The 20,369-nt window shown below is 40.9% G+C and overlaps 1 long non-coding RNA gene across 1 annotated transcript; it reads right to left on the minus strand.

The window, feature by feature from the left end:
* Positions 1-15,784: 15,784 nt before the first annotated feature.
* Positions 15,785-16,188, minus strand: LOC123975582. Its single transcript, XR_006826094.1, has 2 exons — positions 16,041-16,188; positions 15,785-15,948 (listed from the first exon to the last, which is right to left on the minus strand). It is a non-coding gene; the product is annotated as an uncharacterized LOC123975582 (long non-coding RNA).
* Positions 16,189-20,369: the final 4,181 nt, after the last annotated feature.

Here is a 20,369-nt window from a genome sequence, read left to right on the forward strand (position 1 = left end):
CATATGTAAGCGTAGCGTGTTTGTGTGCAGTGGCAGTGGAAGAACGCTTGTAGCAGAGATGGAGCTTCACAGTGTTGTGCCAAGTTGTTTGCACCTCACGGGACTTTCGGATAATTTATCACCGTTGATGAACCACATAAAGAATATTTTATCGTTTTTAAATAGCCGGCTACTTGAAATAGACCTGCGAGGAACCACAACGTGCATACAGTTGTTGGCTGTAGGGGTCGGAATACAATGGATTCAGTATTGTGCTTAGAATCAGATATCAGGAAAGCACAGACCAACAAAGAAATATTGATAGTGGTGTTTTTTGACGTAGAAAAAGCATATGCTCTGGAAAGAAGGGTTACTAATTAAGTTGAATTCATTGGGTATTGGTGGTAGAACATATAATTGGATTATGAACTTTTTATTTAACAGCGAAATAGAAGTAAGAGTAGGCGCAGAATACTCCAATGTATATAAGGTGGAGAATGGGACTCCCAAAGGTAGTGACTGTAGCCCGCTGTTATTCAACATAATGATAAATGACATCTTCTCTCAGGTTGAACAAAGCATAGGAAAATCTTTGTACGCAGATGATGATGCTCTGTGGGTAAGAGGCTGCAATGTTTTGCACATAGTTGCTGTGGAAAAATGGGCAAATAAATGGGGATTCAAATTATCTGTAGCAAAAACACAGGTGATTTGTTTTTAAAGTCACGCCAATTTCCCTGAAGTTATTTGAACAACCATTTGAGCTTGTCAAAACTGTTAGATTTCTTGGGGTTTGGTTTGATGAGAAGCTCACATGGAAAACTCATTTAGACAAAGTTGAGATCAAATGTAAAAAGGTCATCAATACTTGATTGTCTGTCAGGACAAGAGTGGGGAGCAAGCAGAGCAGCTCTACAAAATATATACTGGGCACTCATGAGATTGGTTTTTGACTATGGATGTCAGCAGCAGAATCAAACATTAAGAAGTCGACTGTACTGAATGCTCAGGCCTTGAGAATTTGCAGTGGATCATTCAGAACATCTCCAGTATCAGCAATGCAGGTGGAAATGGGAGAAATGCTGTTAAGAATCAGGCGAGTAAAATTAATGCTGGCATACTGGGTTAATCTCCAGGGTCAATGTGATTCTCATCCTGCCAAGAGTCTTTTAATAGATTGCTGGGAACACAATGAGACACGTGACAAGTTTTGGGTGGATTGGTGATGCAAAGGCAGAAGTCATAGGATTAAGACAATTAGATTACAGCCCTACAGTGTCACAATCGTCCATTCCTCCCTGGTTATTTCCAACACCAAGTGTAGACCTAAACATACAGCAGGAATTGAAGGATATGTCAAAGAAACTTCCACAATGCAGCATAGTACAGAATTATATTGATCTGCATTTTTCAGACTCCGTGTTTATATCCACAGATGGCTCCAAAGATCCTGATACAGGGTATGCAGGTGCAGGAGTTTATATCCCAACAAGTGAGTCACACATTAAGAAAAAGAATCTCAGATCATGTGTCAGTGTATACCACAGAATTGACTGCAATATTACTGGCCCTGCAGTGGATAGAAGAGAGGGAAACAAATAATACTGTTATTGCATCTGATAGCTGGTCTGCACTTATGAGTATTACATCTGGCAAATCATTAGTTAGATCCCATATCATCAATGACATATTCCTTATATTGTACAGGATGAAGCTAAAGGGTCTATCTACATGCTTCCTTTGGGTTCCTGCTCATGTTGGTGCGGAGTGAAATGAGCAGGTGCATATTCTAGCCAAAGGAACACTCAAAATCAAACATGTAGACCTAAAAACCCCATTAACTAAAGATAAAGCTAAGACACTTATCAGGATGTATGCACAGTCAGTTTGGCGGGAGCATTGGGACAATAGTGAAACTGGAAGGCATCTATATAATGTACAGAGACAGGTTAGTGCTGGGAAGATGGTGGGCGGGAAACATAGGGAAGAAAATTTAATCACTCGTCTGAGAATAGGACATACAGGTCTAAACCATTCGTTATATAAAATAGGCAAGCACCCAACTGGGAAATGTATATATTGTAACCAACCAGAAACAGCTGAACATGACAACAAGAGGGAACGCCTCTTTCAGTCATTAAGGAAGGCAAAACATCATGATGTCTCATTGACAGGTCTCTTGGGGAAAACAGCAGGCCAGATATATATATATATATATATATATACATATATATAAAACCCTTAAGAAGAAGAAGTTACCCTCCCTGCCCTAGGTAGGAGCTGGGGGAGACCTCATGATGTTATGTACCCTCTGCTGTAGTTTACCTATGTGCTGGTGAATAACAGTGTCATTTAGGGAAACAGTAGGGGAGAGCTGCCATTTATTGTTAATATTATTTTCTCCTGTTTTCTGGCCAGGGAGACAGGTTAAGTATTTGTTGTTTTTTCTTTTTGTATTTACTTTTTTAGCTCTCCCTGATGTCTGGGTTTTTTATACCAGCTGTAAAGAAATCCATGTTATTAAGAGACCGAATATTTCGTGGCACTTTGATGATTTCTTGCGAGTGGGAAAAGAGAGCAGACATCATGTTGCGCTCAGGTTTCCCCTAGGCCTGGCGTAACATATTTTGGGGGCTCGCTTTTTTTCCCCCCGGTGTGTTTCCCATGTACTGTTTTATTGTTTTGCTTATGCTGGTGAGTATATTTTCCATACTTCTGGTTGACTGTATCGTAATGAGCATGATGGAATTCGATTTGGACAGTTTTGCAAGAAATCCCACACTGCAATAAAAGTGTAAGAAAGTAGATTTAATGTTGATCGCTAATCTGTTCAATGTCAAAGCACCACTAAATACGAGATAAATATGGATAATTTATCAGTCAATCAATGATATATTTCGACATTAAACTCTGGAATGTAAATGCCAATTCCTACATGTCCATCAACAGGATTCTTTGAACCATCTGTATATATTAACAAATAACTATAAAATTGTCTTTGTACATGGTCTTTAACAATATTATGAATGTTATCAGCTACTGACCAGTTCTTCTTTACTTGTAACAGCTTTAAGTCAATATCTGTTTTTTTTTCCTTGGATTATCCATGGGGGAACATTACTTAACACAAAAGATGGACTGTAGTTTAACTGTTTCAAATCCATCTTTTCTGCAATTTTGCCTACACTACATCCAAAGCCTCTGTCAATAACCTTGGTATACTCTAAACACTCACTTAAAACCTCAGTGGTGGGATGTTCCTTTCCACATCCTTTTAATCGAGCCCAATATGCTACTGTTAATTTCTCTTGTCTAAAATATAATTGCAGCTCACCAGCTTCTACTAGCAGAGCATTTATTGGAGTTGTTCTCATGGCCCCTAGACATAGTATAAGGCTCTCTTCTGAACCCTGTCTAGTCTTTGTAAGATTTTTTGTTTGCTTTTCCATATACAGTACTATATATCCATAATAAATAGTGGCTCTTATTAATGCCCGGTATGTATTTTATCTGGCCTCAGTCATAACCACATACATTCCTCATAAGGTTTAATGTTTACGTACATTTTGTTTCTATGTGCTTTATATTATTATATTCTTTTTATCAAACCATAACCCCAGATATTTATATTCTGCCACTCTCTCTAAAGGTTAGAATAGATTAATGTTTGCATCAACAGCTCCTGAGTGCTCCCTGTATATCAACTCTTAATGAGACAATAGTCTCCAGGTGTGTGCTTGCTACTGGAGGCGGAGGTTGGAGCTTCCCTGAAAGGGTGAAACTTACATTACATTTATTCATTTAGCGGACGCTTTTATCCAAAGCGACTTACAACTGCTATATAAGTCAGAGATCGCACACCTCTGGAGCAACTAGGAGTTCAGTGTGTTGCTCAGGGACATATTGGTTGATGTGTCACAGTGGGGAATTGAACCCCGGTCACTCACGCCATAGGCATGTGTCTTATGTCTTATGCACCATTACCACTAAATTGTGACATCACTAGGCCAAAAGACAACCCATCACACTACTTTGGTTGGAATTAATTTTGAATGAATGACAGGTAATGGGTTGGTTCAGTACCTGGGATTTGCAGGTGGGGGCAAAACTGGAGCCATACAATTCCTAGTTTTCAGTCACGTGACATGCACAGTTACTTGGAGGGCAGAACAACAGAGCAGGATGGTGGCTCACACCGGACCCCCCATAGAGATGCAGCAAAAGCTGTTAAATTTCCCTACCCACTATTATTTACATCACCTCTCAACTCAAGAAAACAGCAAGTATTGGGCACTTGCAATCCATATAGAGCAACCACTTACCTTGTGGGGAATCCCTCACCTTATACTGCTACCAAGGTTTTCTTTATCGTACAGAATTTTGTAGAAACATGACCCAGGCATGTCTCCTCGTCAATTAGTGCATCCGATAGCACAACAACCATCCGGCATTTTGGCAACACAAAAGTAAAAAACTCAAAGTAACAGTGCATCACTTGCTTCCTAGTTGGTGGGCAGCGGAAAATAACGTTTTTTGCCCTCTAAGGGAGCAATCCCCTTAGAACATGACGTCACATGGAAACTATAAGTAGAGGTGTTCAGTACATGTACAAACAAATGTTTATCAACAATTTTTTAAATTCTGTTCTCCCGATCAATGCTGAGTTTCATCAGAGCATCCTTACACAATTTCAGAACATTAGAGATTAATTGTATTTCATCTGTCCTGTCAAATTAAAACTACAGTTTTTAGTTTTGCTGCCCCCATGATATTTGCTGTGACATTACTGCACACATTGAAATGACTGACATCAGCTTCTCTAATCATTAAAATAAATAGTTAAAGAAAACACTCATACATCAGTACAAAATACTATAAGGAAAGCTACAGGGGTGGAGAGAAATGTGGGTAAGGGCGTCTAAATCATAGAAAATAATTAGTTTGGGTGAGTGGCAGGTAGATGATTTATGTGTGTTCCAGATGATGTCAGAGCCAATCCACACATCACACTAATTCAACTCCTATAATCTTAGAACAGCTGCTTATGTCAAATTAATAGCCTGTATTAACAAGAACATCCTCAGGGCATTCAGCTCTTATTTGGTGTATTTCATGTTGTCATATAGTAATAATAGCACCTATTACATAGTCTGCACGTCATTCCAACAGTACTACACTTTTGGAATGACGTGTGACAGTTGCAACTGGCTACATTTGAGATCTATTTCTTACACTGATGACCAAACATTCACCTGCATCAAGCTGAGGGCTTAAATGATCTCCTGTTGACATACAGTGTTGCTGTTTCATAGGCTATGATGTCGACAGACAGTTTTCTGGATTGTGAAGATATAATGTGTAGCATTTATTGGTGCTGATAGTTGGTCTGCTAATACTACGAAAAAGTAGTAGTGTGGATGTAGCCTCAGAGATCTAGGCTGTAAGAAAACAATGGACAGATATACGCAGCTGTGCCAGATGTCATATTTAATTGATGTCACTTTAGAATGATTAAAATGCCTGTTGCCTCGACTCGTTCAGGAGAGGAATCGAGTAGGTACAAACCGAGAAATGAGAAAGGCCTCTTATGTTTCGGTTAGTTTTGTACTGAACTGAATGCAGCTTGGACTAGCAACTGACTGTACAGAAATTTCTAGGCTACTGAACTGAAGACAGGCTGAAACTGAAGATTGTGCCATATGAACAGGGACGCGTTTGCTTACTCATGTGCATGCTGAAGTGCATTTGAACAGTGATGTGACAGCTTAGCTTAGGAAAAATGGTTAATGCTGCTGAAAACCTGTGTTTCACAGCCACGACAATGTAAATAACTAACTAATAACTGCAAACCTTTCACGAGCAGGTGCAACAAGATGCTTCACAACAAAAGAAAAAAGCAATAGAGATTAGATGCAGACCCAATGAGAATGGAAAAAATTTAAATAAAGTTGCACATTTAAACGGGTGGATTATTTAAATTTTCTTTTCCATTCACAAATTAATTTCATGTTTTCATTTAGAAGCCAAGTCAAAATTTGCTTAATAAACATTGAAATTCAGCACGTCTGTCTACCAACCTGCCATAACCTGATCTAACCGAGTTATCAGATAAACAAATTATCGCCTAATTAAGAGATGTTGCCAGAGTAGAAGTCTCTGCCATACATTAATCCAGCATTAGTACTTTACACAGTAGCAGCTGTGGTAATAATGGTTCGTACGTATTGATTCTAAGCTGATTTTAACCTTTGCAATCCTACTATAGTTTTTCAACAAAACCATTTGGGCTAAAGTACCTAAAAAATAAAAAAAAACTGTGCAAAATGTAACTGTCTTTGTTTATTACAACATTCAACAATGCTAGGTGATCCTGATTGGGGGCATTTTTTTTTTTAGGTGGACGGGTCCTTTCCATATATTTTACATAGCAAGGCATGTAAAATATACGGAGAGGCTACTTGTATTGTATTTAGCCTACTGCATATTACTCATTACCTGTCTAAATTAAATCTTATAATGAATGTCATTAATCTGCAAGAAAACAAGGCTTCAAGTGATGAAAGAATAAAAATGATGAGAGGCCATATTAGTCCAACAGTGACAGAGGTGAGACAGCAAAAAGAGTGAGAGAAAGAGAAAGGAAGAGATTGGGGCGAGAGTTAAAGAGAAGTGGGGGAAGAATTGAAAGTGAGTAAACGACAGATTGAGAGAGAGACAGTGTGAGCTACAGGAAGACAAGGTGAGTTAGGAGAAACAGAGCTCAGGTTCCAGGTGGAATATGAAATATTCATTGGAATATAAATGACTGTTTAATTTATTTAAATGAGGAATAATGAGGTTATGATTCATAGCTTCTGTGCTCCCTCCCACCCCCCTGTCTGTCTGTCTGACCTTTGCTTTATTGACATAATGTCCATATTGGATTTACTCCATGGGGAGGGGACATCCAAGAGGACAGTGATGCAAAGGAAACTAGAGGCAAACTCCACTTTTCCTAAAAACTGAATTTCAACTTGTCTGTCTGTCTGTCTGTCTGTCTGTCTGTCTGTCTGTCTGTCTGTCTGTCTGTCTGTCTGTCTGTCTGTCTGTCTGTCTGTCTGTCTGTCTGTGTGTGTGTGTGTGTGTGTGTGTGTGTGTGTGTGTGTGTGTTTGTGGGCGTGTCTGGCTCTGGCTCCAAGCTCATCACCACCTGCAGCGTCTCGTACCTGTGGCTCATCAGTAATCAACCCATGCAGTCAAATGTTGCGGTTCATCTCCCAGTGCTCCAGTTCGTCAGTTTACCTCCCGCTGTATAATTGCTATGGCCAACTCTCTGGGTTTAAATCTAGTAGTACTTTGTGCGATCTGTTTCTGATGTCATGTTTTTTGTCTGCTCCAGTTGTTTCCTATCTGTCTGTTTGCCTACCTTCTTGCCTGCCTGCTTGTCAGTCTGCCCACAACTAACTCAAGGACGCCATTGTCTAATCCCTGCAGAATCTGAAGTTCTCCGCCCCATCCTCAACCATCTGGTTTTCTCTGCGAACTTTGAAAATAAACCTGCCTGTGGCGACAGATACCCCGAATAGTCAGTCAGCCATCGCCAGCCAAGGAATCCTACAGGGACAACACCATCAATCCATCCGGACCCTCATGAACGACAGACAAGGTACCAATGAGCAGATCGCTCGCCTTAATTAACCGCATTAATCCACTTAGTCTCCTCTACACAACCATCTCAAGTTAACCCTGCTTCCCAGGCACTGGCCGCGGATGCAGGCTGGAACGATGCAGCACTTCAAGGGGTGTTCAGAAATGGGCTTAATAAAAAGATAAAGGATGAGTTAGCTTCATGTGAGAACCCTACCAGTTTAAATTCACTGATTTCCTTGTCGATTCTGCTCGACAACTTCCTGCGTGAGCGGCGGAAGGAGCGTGCTAACCTGTCAACCCTGTTTCCCAGCCACGGAGCTCACTCACTGTTGCCTCCCCAAGTTTTCAGGTCCCGTGCCTGTCCCTACATCCTGCCCCGACTCGGAGCCCATGCAGCTGTAGAAGCTCGGGTGAGTGCCTCTATTGTGGCGTTAAGGGTTACTGTATTGCCTCATGCCCAACACGGCCAAAAGGCCTGGATCCTCAGTAGGTGTGGGCATATTGAAGAGCCAGAACCAGTGTCCCACTAACAATTGCCTTCTTCTCCAAATCTCTTCCACTTTGTGCACTCCTCAGCTTTGTCACACTCTGCATCTCTCTCTCTCCCCCCCCCCCCCCCCCCCCCCCCCCCCCCCCCCCCCTCCCTACCTGTGCCTCGTTAGCCTCATGTCTTTCACCTGTGTTGCTCCCGCCCTGCTCATTACTCCCTGTGTATATATACCTTGTGTTTCGGTCTTGTCTTTGTCGGGTCATTGTATGTTGTCACCCTGTGTAGCAGTTGTTCTCGTGTCTTCAGCCTTACTCGCCGTGTCTCCCTGTTACCCTGCTCATTTTTGGATTCTGGTTTTCACCCTTTTGGATTTCTGTTGGACAGCCTTTGTTTTTGGACTCAGTCAATCAGCCACTCTGTAAGTGTGCTCGTCTTTTGTTTGCTTATTAAAACCCCTCTGAACTGTTCCTGCTGGCTTTCGTGTCCTGCATTTGGGTCCTCCAACCTACTACCTGCTTCACCCATACCAAACCTTGACAAGCTTTCCCTTCCACTCCAGGCCCTTATTGATTCTGGTGCTGAGGGTTATTTTATTGACAGGGATTTAGCCATTCAATCTGGGTTGCCTTTGGAGGCACTCCCTGAACCCTGTACTACCCGGGCTTTAGATGGCCATATCTTGGCTCAGGTCACTCAGGCTACTGCACCCCTCAAGCTAGTACTTTCCGATAATCACAATGAAAACATCTCCTTTAAGCTAATCTCTGCTCCTAAAACCCCAATCATTTTAGGCTTCCCCTGGCTAAAACTCTACAACTCTCATATCGACTGGGCTGCCTGCAGAATCCTCAACTGGAGTCCTTACTGTCTGTCCATGTGCCTGCAATCTGCACTACCTCCAACAGAGTGTGCTGCTGCCCCACTTGACTCAGAGTCCCTTGATTTGACCAATGTTCCCTCTGAATATCGTGATTTAAATAGTGTTTAGTAAGAATTTAGCACTATCCCTTCCACCACACAGACCTTATGATTTTGAGATCAAACTACTCCCGGATGCCCCACTCCCTTCCAGCAGAATGTACAATCTCTCTCACCCTGAAAAAGACACTCTATGGAGACTTACATCCAGGACTCCTGAAAGCTGGTGTGATCCGCCCTTCCTCGTCTCCTTTTGGTGTAGGCTTCTTTTATTGTGGCTAAGAAACATAAGTCCCTCCACCCCTGTATTGACTACCGTGGCCTCAACAACAGACTGTCAAACATAAGTATCCTCTGCCATTAATCAACTCCGCCTTTGAACCCCTGCAGCAGGCTACGGTCTTTTCGAAGTTGGACCTCAAACGCTTACCACCTGGTGCATATAAAGGAAGGGGACGAGCGATAGACTGCATTCAACATCCAACTCTGCCATTTTGAATACCATGTAATGCCTTTCAGATAGACTAATGCACCTGCTGTGTTCCAAAACCTGGTAAATGATGTTCTTCATGACTTCCTGAACCGATTAATTTTGTTTTACCAAACTATATATCAAGGCTGAGAAATGTGAATTTCATTACAGCTCGGTAAGCTTTTCGGCTACATTATTGGTAGGGGCAAATACAGGCAGATCCAGGCAAAATCAAAGCAGGTGTGGAGTGGCCAATCCCTGTTTTCAGGAAACCACTGCAATAGTTCTTGGGGTTTGCAAACTTCTATCGCCATCAGAGACTACAGCAAGTTTGCAGCCCCTCTGACACAGCTAACTTCCTCAAAGTCTCCTTTCTCCTAGTCTCCCGAAGCCCAAGCGGCGTTTGACAAGCTAAAATCTCTGTTCACAGTTCATCTTGGCGGTGGATGCTTCTGACAGTGAGGTGGGGGCAGTGTGCAGGATCAGGCCCTGATCAAAAGTTGCACCCCTGCACCTTTTTTCTCTCTGCAACTCATCCCTGCAGGAAGGAATTATGATGTGGGGAACAGGAAATTCTATGCTGTTGGCATTACAAGAGTGGCATTACTGGCTTGAGGGCACAGATCAACATTTCATTGTATGGACCGATCACAAGATCGCTGCTTATCTTCAGACCCCCAAGAGGCTAAACTCCCGCCATGTTGGGCATTGTTTTTTTTGGCGTTTTAAATTTACTCTCACCTACCAGGCTCCAGGAATGTGAAACCAGACACCCTGTCCAGAATGCACCATTCACCTGCAGACACACTCAACTCGGACACCATCCTTTCTCTGACTTGTGTAGTGGCGGCCATTCATTGGAAGATCGAGTCAGTCATGAGAAAGGCCCAGAGGACTCACCCAGATCCAGGTAACGGTCCTGAAAACTGTTTGTTGAGTTTAAATCTAGTAGTACTTTGTGCGATTTGTTTCTAATGTCATGTTTTTTGTCTGCTCCAGTTGTTTCCTGGGCGTTCAGACTCTGCCTGCCTGCCTACCTGTTTGCCTGCCTGCTTGCCTGTCAGTCTGCCCACAACTAACTCAAGGACTAACTCAAATGTTTTTTGTCTGCTCCAGTTGTGTCCTGTGCATTAACCGATTTAATCCCACTGGTCACAATTGTGACCGTGACCTTGTTATTCTGAAGCTCTAGAAGTTGCATTGTTGGCTTTGGGCAAGAAATGCAACTTTTAAATGAAAAAATTGATTGTCTTGATTAAAACTGATCATTACATATGACTAGTTTGAAAGGTCACATGACCAGATTAGTTTACTTCCTGCTTGCACATCTGGAAGAAGATGTCTTCCTTAGATGTTTTTATTTTTTAGGTACTTTAGCCCAAATGGTTTTGTTGAAAAACTATAGTAGGATTGCGAAGGTTAAAATCAGCTTAGAATCAATACGAACCATTATTACCACAGCTGCTACTGTGTAAAGTAAAACACTTTAACAGATAGAATTTCCTACATATATTCTTTTAAGTGTCTACTACAGATTTACAGAATTATACTCCTGCATGTATATATTTTGCTCATAATTTGTTAACGGTCACAATTGACCCATCGCTAAGCCATGTCCCGAATACACAGCTGGCCTATCACAGCGCAGTATAGGACTCGCTCTAACTGAAGTCCGACACTTTCATGAATGCACTCCTTTGACTCTAATGTAAAAGGAGTCGTTTTCTAGCTTTGTTTAGCTGTGTTTTTCTAAGATATGGTCAAACGCTGTTCCTGGTTTACTTGTAATAGTTACCAATATTTAGGGTGGTTGATAGGAGAAGTAAGATTTATTCTCTTTCCAAAACCTAAAATAAATCCTGAAAAATGTCTGCTGTGGATTGTTCTTAATGTAATGTTAGCCAACGCTAGCTAACTTCCTACTGAATGTAACGTAATAAAGCCCAACTGTTCTGCTTTTTAATGATTGTAATAATGAATAGAGGTATTTTGTCTCAAACGAGGGGGATGCGGTGGTTCACTTGTACTGTGGGAATGGTAGGCATTAGCTTCTATATTTCATTTTTTTTCACGTCCGTTTGAGTCAGTTTGACAGCCTGAATACAACCTACAAATGTATAATGCAACTGAAAAACTGTCTGCTCCTTTCTGAGATCACTTTTTCCAACAAATTTGACAATATTTGTTATATAGTGCAGTAATAGACAGTGGCAGCACCGACAGTTTGTCAGACTTAGCAATAGTAACTAAGGGGGGCCGGGCTTAGCGAAGTGTCAGTTGTGACCGGTAGTATAACACAGTGCTTCAGTTGAAAACACAGGTTTTATCCTAGTTATCTTCTGTTTATTTTCACACATTTTGAAAAAATCTGATGTTTTGAACCTCTAAGACATGACACCCCAAGTGCTGTCTGCAGCATCATGATCATTCCTACATTTGAAAAAGTGGCATTTAAAAGTGACTCTGATAGTGATGGTTCAGATAGGTAGACTACTGAAAGGCAATCTAAAGGTAAACTATCTGAAGGATGAGGCAGATGTTCATGTGAACCAATTAGTTTGAGATGTCAATTGAGGAGTGGCGACGGTGTGAGAGATTTCCACTGTGACACATCCACCAGTGTGTCCCTGGCACACTTGTGACACTTAACCCGTAGTTGCTCCAGGGGTGTACAACCTGGCCCGTCTTCAGTGCACTGAATTAGACTTACAAAATGATGCCATACCCAAAATGGTTATCAGCTGACGAACGCATGATACCTCATTATGGTAGGCACGGGGGCACACCAGTCTGGTTTGGATATGAATTGTGGAGCCTTTCACCACATACAGGTTACATGTATATTATGGGCCCCATTGCAGAATGCAGACACTGTATCCCCACGCAAGTACGTTCTGCACTATGTTCTAAGGCAGTGGTTCTCAAACTTCTTCACGTCAAGGACCCCTAAACTGACACATATTAGACCACGGACTCCCATTTCACAAGATTTTTGCCCAGTGTTCAGCAACTGATAGAAATTTTGCTTTTAGAATTAGAAAAAGTTTTATTGCCAAGTAGGTTAACAAGGAATTTTCTTTTGGTGACTTACATAAATATAAAGTAAAAAATTGACATGATAAAAATATAAAGGAATAACAAATATATAAAAATATATTTGTGCAGTGATATGCAAAATATTGACACCGTAAAGGGGTGGGGGTACGACGGAATGTCTGAAACGGTTTGTGTCTGGGGTGGGAGGGGTCGCCTCAGAGTCTTGGAAGCCTACAGGTCTTTGAGGGGTGAAAGACTGTTTGGAATGTTTGATTGGTTTAGATTGGTAGATGTTTTATTACAGAAAGTGCATGAAATCCATGACCAAAATAGTAATCCTGTTATTTATGGATGGAATTATAGTGAAACAAAAACTATTCCCCTTTTTTGCTGAGGACCCCTTGGACCCACCAGAAGTACCTCTGGGGGTCCCTGTACCCCACTTTGAGAACCACTGTTCTAAGGCACAGTTTATGTCCGCCTGCTCTGACATGCTGAATGTTTGTTTTTTTATTGCTTGAACTTGCTGGATGATATACCCGCCTCACCTTCTGACAATGATGTTATTCACAGTTTGGTCAATCTAACTCGGTTAATTCTCAAATTTGATGTTTCTGTAAATGAGTAGTTTTAATTTGAATATGAAAACACTGTTAAACAACCTGTGGACAATGGAATGAATGGGGTGGGGGGGGGCATCTCTACAATATTCAGCACACTCTACTCTGCTTAGGCTCCAAAACGTACATACATATGTAGTCAGCATCCTACTGGATATCAATCTTGCGTTTATGCATGCATATTGTAGAAAAAAATAAATGCTTGTGCGACACACAAGTGGAGGAAGCACTGTGAAGGGTAGCTTGGTTGTTAACATAGTTCTGCTCCTTTGCTCTTTTCAAATCAAATTTAAAGTTAGAGGTTTAATAATAATAAAAAACAACCTCACAAATTAAGCTTTTTATGTGTTCCTGGGTCAGTGGGTGTCGCTTCTTCTGCAAGAGTGAAGTTAAAAAGACCATTGCTTTGAGTGATTATCTGAAGGAAGGGGCTTTTCTTCTGCTTGTGTGTGTCTGCTCCTCTCTGTCAATCAGTTTTAAAACAAATGATAAAAATAATAATAAAAAAAACACATCACTTTCATTTGTTTGAGGTTTTGACTGGCGCTTTTAACAATATAGTCTGTGTGCTTTCTTCTTCTGCAGTGGTTTAATGGAACCCAGCTGCAGAATTAGCACCACCAGCTGTTTATCTTGATGAACCCAACTCATTATTCACATACCAGCAGTGAGCATTAATTTTCTATTACAGATTTGTTGGAAATTTTAAATTTTTAGTAAATTTGGATTGAAACTTGATTGAAACTATTGTCTGCTACACTGCTCTGATGTCAGCACATTTTCACTGCAGGATTTCTCAAGGATACAGTGGCTGAAATTCAGTAATTGAATATGAAGTACTGCCTGTGGGACACAGGAGGAACTTTGCAAGTTCATATAATGTGTGTTTTACTGTGCCAAACATTTGAAGTTAAATAGAAATATATATATATATAATATGAAAACCTAAAAAACCTAAATTAGATAGCTTGGCTTGTCTGAAGCATGCCCAGAAGGTGTGGATTGTCATTTCAAATGTAGTAGTTTTGATCATGAGACTGCATTTTGCAGAAGCACCTACTGTCTAAGTCCATTTAATTCTCCAATCAACTTTACGTGTCTCTCTTCCTCCTTCACTCTGTGTCACTGTCTCATCTGAGCAGAGAGACAAGCATTTTTGTGTGTGTGTGTGCGTGCGCGCATTCACTTGTTTAGGCAGCCTTGGCTTTTATTGCTAATTTAGGTGAGAGGTGATCCATCACATAATGAAGTATGTAGTAAATTGTATTTGTGTGAGTGAGTGAGTGCATGTGCGTGTGTTTGTGTGTACTTGTTTTATTGCCAGCATCGTGATGTCAACAACCTGAATATTGTATGAGGGGAATCGCAACAAAAACCCACACACACACACCCACACACCCACCCACCCACACACACATACATACAGAAGGTTGAATGATGAGCAGGGAAAATGCTTGTTTATCCTTTGGCTTCTGCTGTTCTGTAATTCATGTTGATGGATGAGTAATCAGCTAATGATATGAGCGAGAGAGGCAGAAAGGCACAGAGAGGGCGGTAGAAAGAAAGAGTATGGTGGTAAGAAAGGACAAGAAGGACAAAGAGTGAGTGAGACAGATGCAGGCTGAATTGATCTATCGATCTGGGGTGCGTTTCCTGTACCACCACGGAAAGTAGCACTGAACTATCTCGGTACGATGCATCGTTAAACTAACCAACATCTAAAGTATGACCGTTTCCTAAAACTGTCATACCTTGTTGGTACCACTGTGGTTAGAACTAACTTGAACCAACATAGTTCAAACTAACACAATATTAATTATGCTAACTTGTTATTTAGGCGTTTCATATTATAGTCGTACCGGTAATACCAAGAAAATCAACAATAGTATTAATGAAATCAACAATATAATATATAACCTAATCATTTTATTTAGCCTAACTATAGGATATAACTTTTTTTATAGCAATAGCAACATTTTAGAAGAAAAAATTTAAAACTTAGCGATTAAAAAACATTTAGTAAAATAGGTGTAATCTGCAAGTATCTTCATTTCAACACTTTAACACTATTATGAATCCCTTGGCCACAAATGATGCAGGGTCTTGAGAATAGCTCAGTGTGATAAGAGGAGTTTGTGAATATTCTGTATTGTGACAGACACGTTCAAATCCCGTGATTTTTCTTTGTTATAATGACAACGAAACCTCTCAGGGATTTATTCATAACAGTACTTTCATGAATTTTATGCTGTCCCTTTTTATTTTATGTTTGTAATGAAGACTAGAGAACACCCATCTTCGTCATAGGCCTAGAAATTTATACATGAAGGTAATATTAAAAGTCTTGTCTTTACATTCTCTGTATTGTCCTTTAACCTTTGTACTGGGTGACTAATTTTAAATGATTTAAATTGTGAACAGATGGGTAATCTGTGAGAGAAACACCTGCTGTTTGTAGATGGTCTACACCAAGTTACTTAGTACTGAATTAACCCAACCCTACCCATGACCTGACAAATACATTTAAAAGTAGATTTACAACTACATTTAAAAAAGAAACTTCACCTTAAATATGTTTGTACAGCAAGATTATTGAACATCCTGTAACGGTAGGAGACAGAACGGACCCAAACGCAACGCTGAGGATTTGCAAAAGAGGTTTAATGAGGAAAGAGGGGGACGAGGAGGGACGGGAGGAAAGAAGGGGAGTGGCAGGCGAGGACGCGGGGGACCGAGCATCTGGAGGAGCGGAAGGAGCTTAGGCTGGCCCGGCTGGCCGAGCTGGGAGGCAGAGGTGAGTGAACCTGGCAGGAGGAAACAGACAGACACAGTTAGCAGGTAACCAGGGCGTGAAACAAAGGGAAATTTCAAAAGAGCCAGAACAAAGCAGTGACACCAAGTCAGGAGCTGCGACGATCGAGCGAGGATGGAGTGGAAAGCCGGGGTAGAAATACTGGTCGTGATGAGGCTGATGGCTGGCAGGTGCGGCGGCCGGGGATGGAGGTTAACGAGGTGCAGGTGTGGGTAGCCAGCCGGGCTCCGGAGCAGAGAGGGAGAGAGCACACAGAGAGAGAGAGAGAGAGAGAAGGCACAGGAAAAAAACAAGAATGCGAGGGAAAGGAGAAACAGGACACTCACCAACAGCCGGGCTGCCACCGCGACACATCCCTTGCTTACACACATTACCTCCACCTAGTAAAACTGCGTTTTCTTTCTTCTTTCTAGTCACCGTGAACTAAGCTTCTAACCACAGGTGAGGAGCTGTAGTACCATGCAACTTAACCATTAATCAACAATCAACATTTATTTATATAGCACTTTACAGCAACCAACAGAAGAAGAAGGAAGTTGCTGCACCACTACTGCATATAGAAAAAAATTCTAAATAAATAAGTTTTGATTTAAAATGAACAACATCCGTTATAATGCAAATGTCAGGGGGAACCTTGTTCCAGAGTTTTGGGGCAGCAACAGCGAAGGCTCGATCACCCCGCAGTTTGTACTTCGACCTCGGGACCTCTAAAGCCCATTGATCCGAAGACTGCAACAGCCGATTTTGCCCACCCAAAGTTAAAATCTTGCAAAAATACTCCGCAGCTAGGCCATTTAAGGCTTTGAAAACAAACAAAATCTTGAAATCGATTCTAAAATGCACCAGAAGTCAGTGTAGTGTAAATAGAACGGGAGAGATGTGTGCACTTCTAGATGTATTTGTTAAAAAGCGACCAGCAGCATTTTGCACAAGCTAAAGACGCAAGATGGATGTTTGACTTGGACCAACATAAAGAGCATTGCAATAATCTAGCCTTGAGCTAATAAAGGCATGAATAGCCTTTTCTAGATCGTGCCTATTAAGAAAAGGCTTATCTTTAGCCAGGAGACGAAGTTGGAAGAAGCTCGTTGAATACACTCAGTTTTATCTTCATTCAGATTAAGAAAGTTCCGAGAGAGCCACAACTTAATATCATTTATGCCATTAAGCAGGCAGTTTAGTGCAACACTGTCATTAGGAAATTAACCCTGGGGCACCCCGTAATAGAGAGGAGCAGATGATGATGAGGGGAAGTCACCCAATGTGACAGAAACTCCTATTTGTCAAATAGGAGCTAAACCATTTAAGTCCGGAGCCTTGAATGCCTAAAAAATGCTCAAGGCGTGCAAGAAGGACTGCATGGTCCACTGTATCAAAAGCTGCTGTCAGGTCCAAAAGCACTAATACAGTAGGACCCCCACCTTCACAGTCTTCTGATACTCTACATGACTGTCCCTTCATAAACCCAAAGAAACTTGTCCTTCTTCCACCTTCGTTCAGCTTGTCTGCAGCGTTGCCTAAGGGCCCTTGTGTTGTCGTTTAGCCAGGGGTCCGCTTTATGTTTAATAGACTTAAACCGATAATGACAGTGGTTACGAACGTTTGTCGGAACTATGGTTTGGGAACTATGGCTTAACGATTGTTCGCACCATGTAAGTTACGAACTTAGTTACCTCCATAGTTCGAACTAGGATTTTGGGAAACCGTTGCGTCGCAACTGCATAGTTCCAGCCAAGGAAGTTGCTACAGTAGTTAGCAACGATGTTTTTTGGAAACGCACCCCTGAGAATTTGGGTAGATATCAGTGCAGACACTGACTTTAACAGTTAAAGTCTTGGCTAGCCATGCCTCATACACATGAAATATTGTTTCCTGTAATTGCAATATTGTGACATCTCAACTTTATAAACCTTCCATACAAGTACAATTTTTCTCAATCACTTTGGCACAATCGTTGAATGACTATTAAACTTTTCAAACTAAATGACTATTTATATTAACACTAGGCCAGTTGTTCACATGACTATAGTCAGTTATAATTGCTTTGGCAGAAAATACACTGAGTAAGCCTTCCATATAAAAATAGTTTGTATTCATTTGCTATTGAATCGTATTACTCTCAAATGCAAGTATACGCATGTTCATTGTGTAAATCTCTACATGCTAAATAGAGCAACCACAATCACAATAACCTGTCACACATATATTAGTTGTCAGATGGACAGGCTTAGGCTAGATGGGGAACAATTCAATTTCCTGACAATTTAGAGCAAACGCAACTGCTGTCCAATTTAGCTGACAGGTGAAATTCAACCAGTCAGTTCTCAAACACATTTATACTGCAAGGGTAAGACTGAATGTTACAGCTGTGGAATATGGAGCATAGAGGAGACAGACCGGGCCAAGAGCCTGCCTGTGCAAGCGGAAGGGGCATTAGAGTCCGAGGGGGTATGGTGAGGGGGAGAGGTGGCACAGAGGATGAGGAAGAGCCAGAAAAAGGCAAAGACATAGAGAAATCTCAAATGAGATACAGGCAACAATTATAGATCATGTAATCAACTATGGCCTAAGTATGACAGAGGCTGGTCGGAGAGTGCAGCCTAATCTGGACCGATCCACAGTGTCTAGGATTGAGTGTCTGCCCCGTGGTGGTGGCAGAATATCACTGCTCAACAAGAAGTTGAAATTAGTTATATGGTTGTAGCAAACAAGGCTATTAGGCTAAAAGATATTCAATGCAGTCATACAAGATGATGGCATTTTTCAAAATGTCAACACTGTTAGGCTCTCCACAAATGATTAGTGCTGAAGAGGTATCACATTGCAATGAAGCAACTCAACAAGGTACCTTTTTGAGAGGAATGGTGAGAGAGTGAAGGAGCTGAGGTACCAGTATGTACAGGTAAGAATTCATACATTTTTGTGTTTGTTGACGAGGCAGCATTCAACTTGACCAAGACTTGGTCACCGAGCCACTGTTGATGTGTCAGTCCAGCATGGAGGGAACATTACAATGTGTGCTGCCATATGTGACAATGGTGTACTTAGCCACATTACCATCATTGGGCCCTATAACACACAACATCTTCTCAATTTCCTGGAAACTCTTTACAGGGATGAGAGGGGGTTGGTAAGAAATGACTTGCCAACGTATGTTTTAGTTTTGACAATATTATATAGTGGGTAACTGACATACTTTCAGAGTACGCTGTCATTTCACAAGATAACTTTGCATTTTGACTGTCTTGGTCTAAACAATGATAAAGGAACCTTTTGTTTTGATTACAATTATATATTAATTGATGGATTTGTTTACATTTGAAACATGAGTTAATTCTTTTGATTGAGAAATCACCTTTTGCATGTCACAGAGTGGTGTGCTGAATGTAACACGTGGTGTGAGGATTGTACTTTTTTTACTGAGTTTTTCACAACTGTAAATTTGTTTCAATAAATGTGCCAAATTCATTGAGAAAAACTGAAACATCTCCACTGAAGATACAGCCTCAAGATTCTTTCACTATGTACCCTAGGCTTTTATTTGGGCCTACATCATGCTTTTGGTGAAACAGTTAAGTATAATTCTGCTGTGAGTGTTCATGCTGGGAAAATGACAAAATGATATAACCAGTATGCATATTAAATACTATGTTTTTTGAGTGTAGTGTTAATGGACACTATTATCCCAAAATGCAATGCACAAAGAAAATGGAGGACCTGCTTGCAGGAAAAAAAACATTAAATCAGTTGTGGGTGATGGTGAAACAGCTCCAAATAGATTCTGAAAAACAAGCACTATTAAAAAAGTATTAAATCTTTGACATTTCACTTTCTCTTTGTAAAGTTGAATTGGCAGTGTGGACCTACTTCAACGTCACGTTATGTATCATTTCCTGCTAGCGTAAAATAGTAAAGTATGCAGATTATACTACCTGCTAAAATAGTACACTGTGACAATGTTTGCAGTTCCTGTTAGCCATGCAGACAATCAACTCAATTGCTTTTGTTACTGAAGAAATAGTCTAAATGTGATTATTTTTATCATTATTAATATTATTCTGGGCAAGATGTAACTATTTGAAAAACTGTTTTATGTATTTTCTATGTAGATTTATGCTCCAAATGTTTAAGTGTATGTATTTAAATTTATGTTCATGACATTTGTTTTCTGATTTGACTTGGTTTGACTTCAGGTACTCTGGGTTAAACACCCTACACCCTAGATTAAACGCATAAATACCATCCCAATCAGATTTTACACTGGTTTTGGTGTAAAAAAATTTGATCGGTACCTGATATTGGAACAAAGAGGGGGAAAAATCAGTGCCTCCCTGACAGAACTGGGGTTCAGACATGTCCCCTGACCTTGATAGTAGGGCTGTCAAGTCAACAAACAGGCAGAGGAAGACTGTT

Source organism: Micropterus dolomieu, linkage group LG08, assembly GCF_021292245.1.
Source record: "Micropterus dolomieu isolate WLL.071019.BEF.003 ecotype Adirondacks linkage group LG08, ASM2129224v1, whole genome shotgun sequence".
NCBI lineage: Eukaryota > Metazoa > Chordata > Actinopteri > Centrarchiformes > Centrarchidae > Micropterus > Micropterus dolomieu.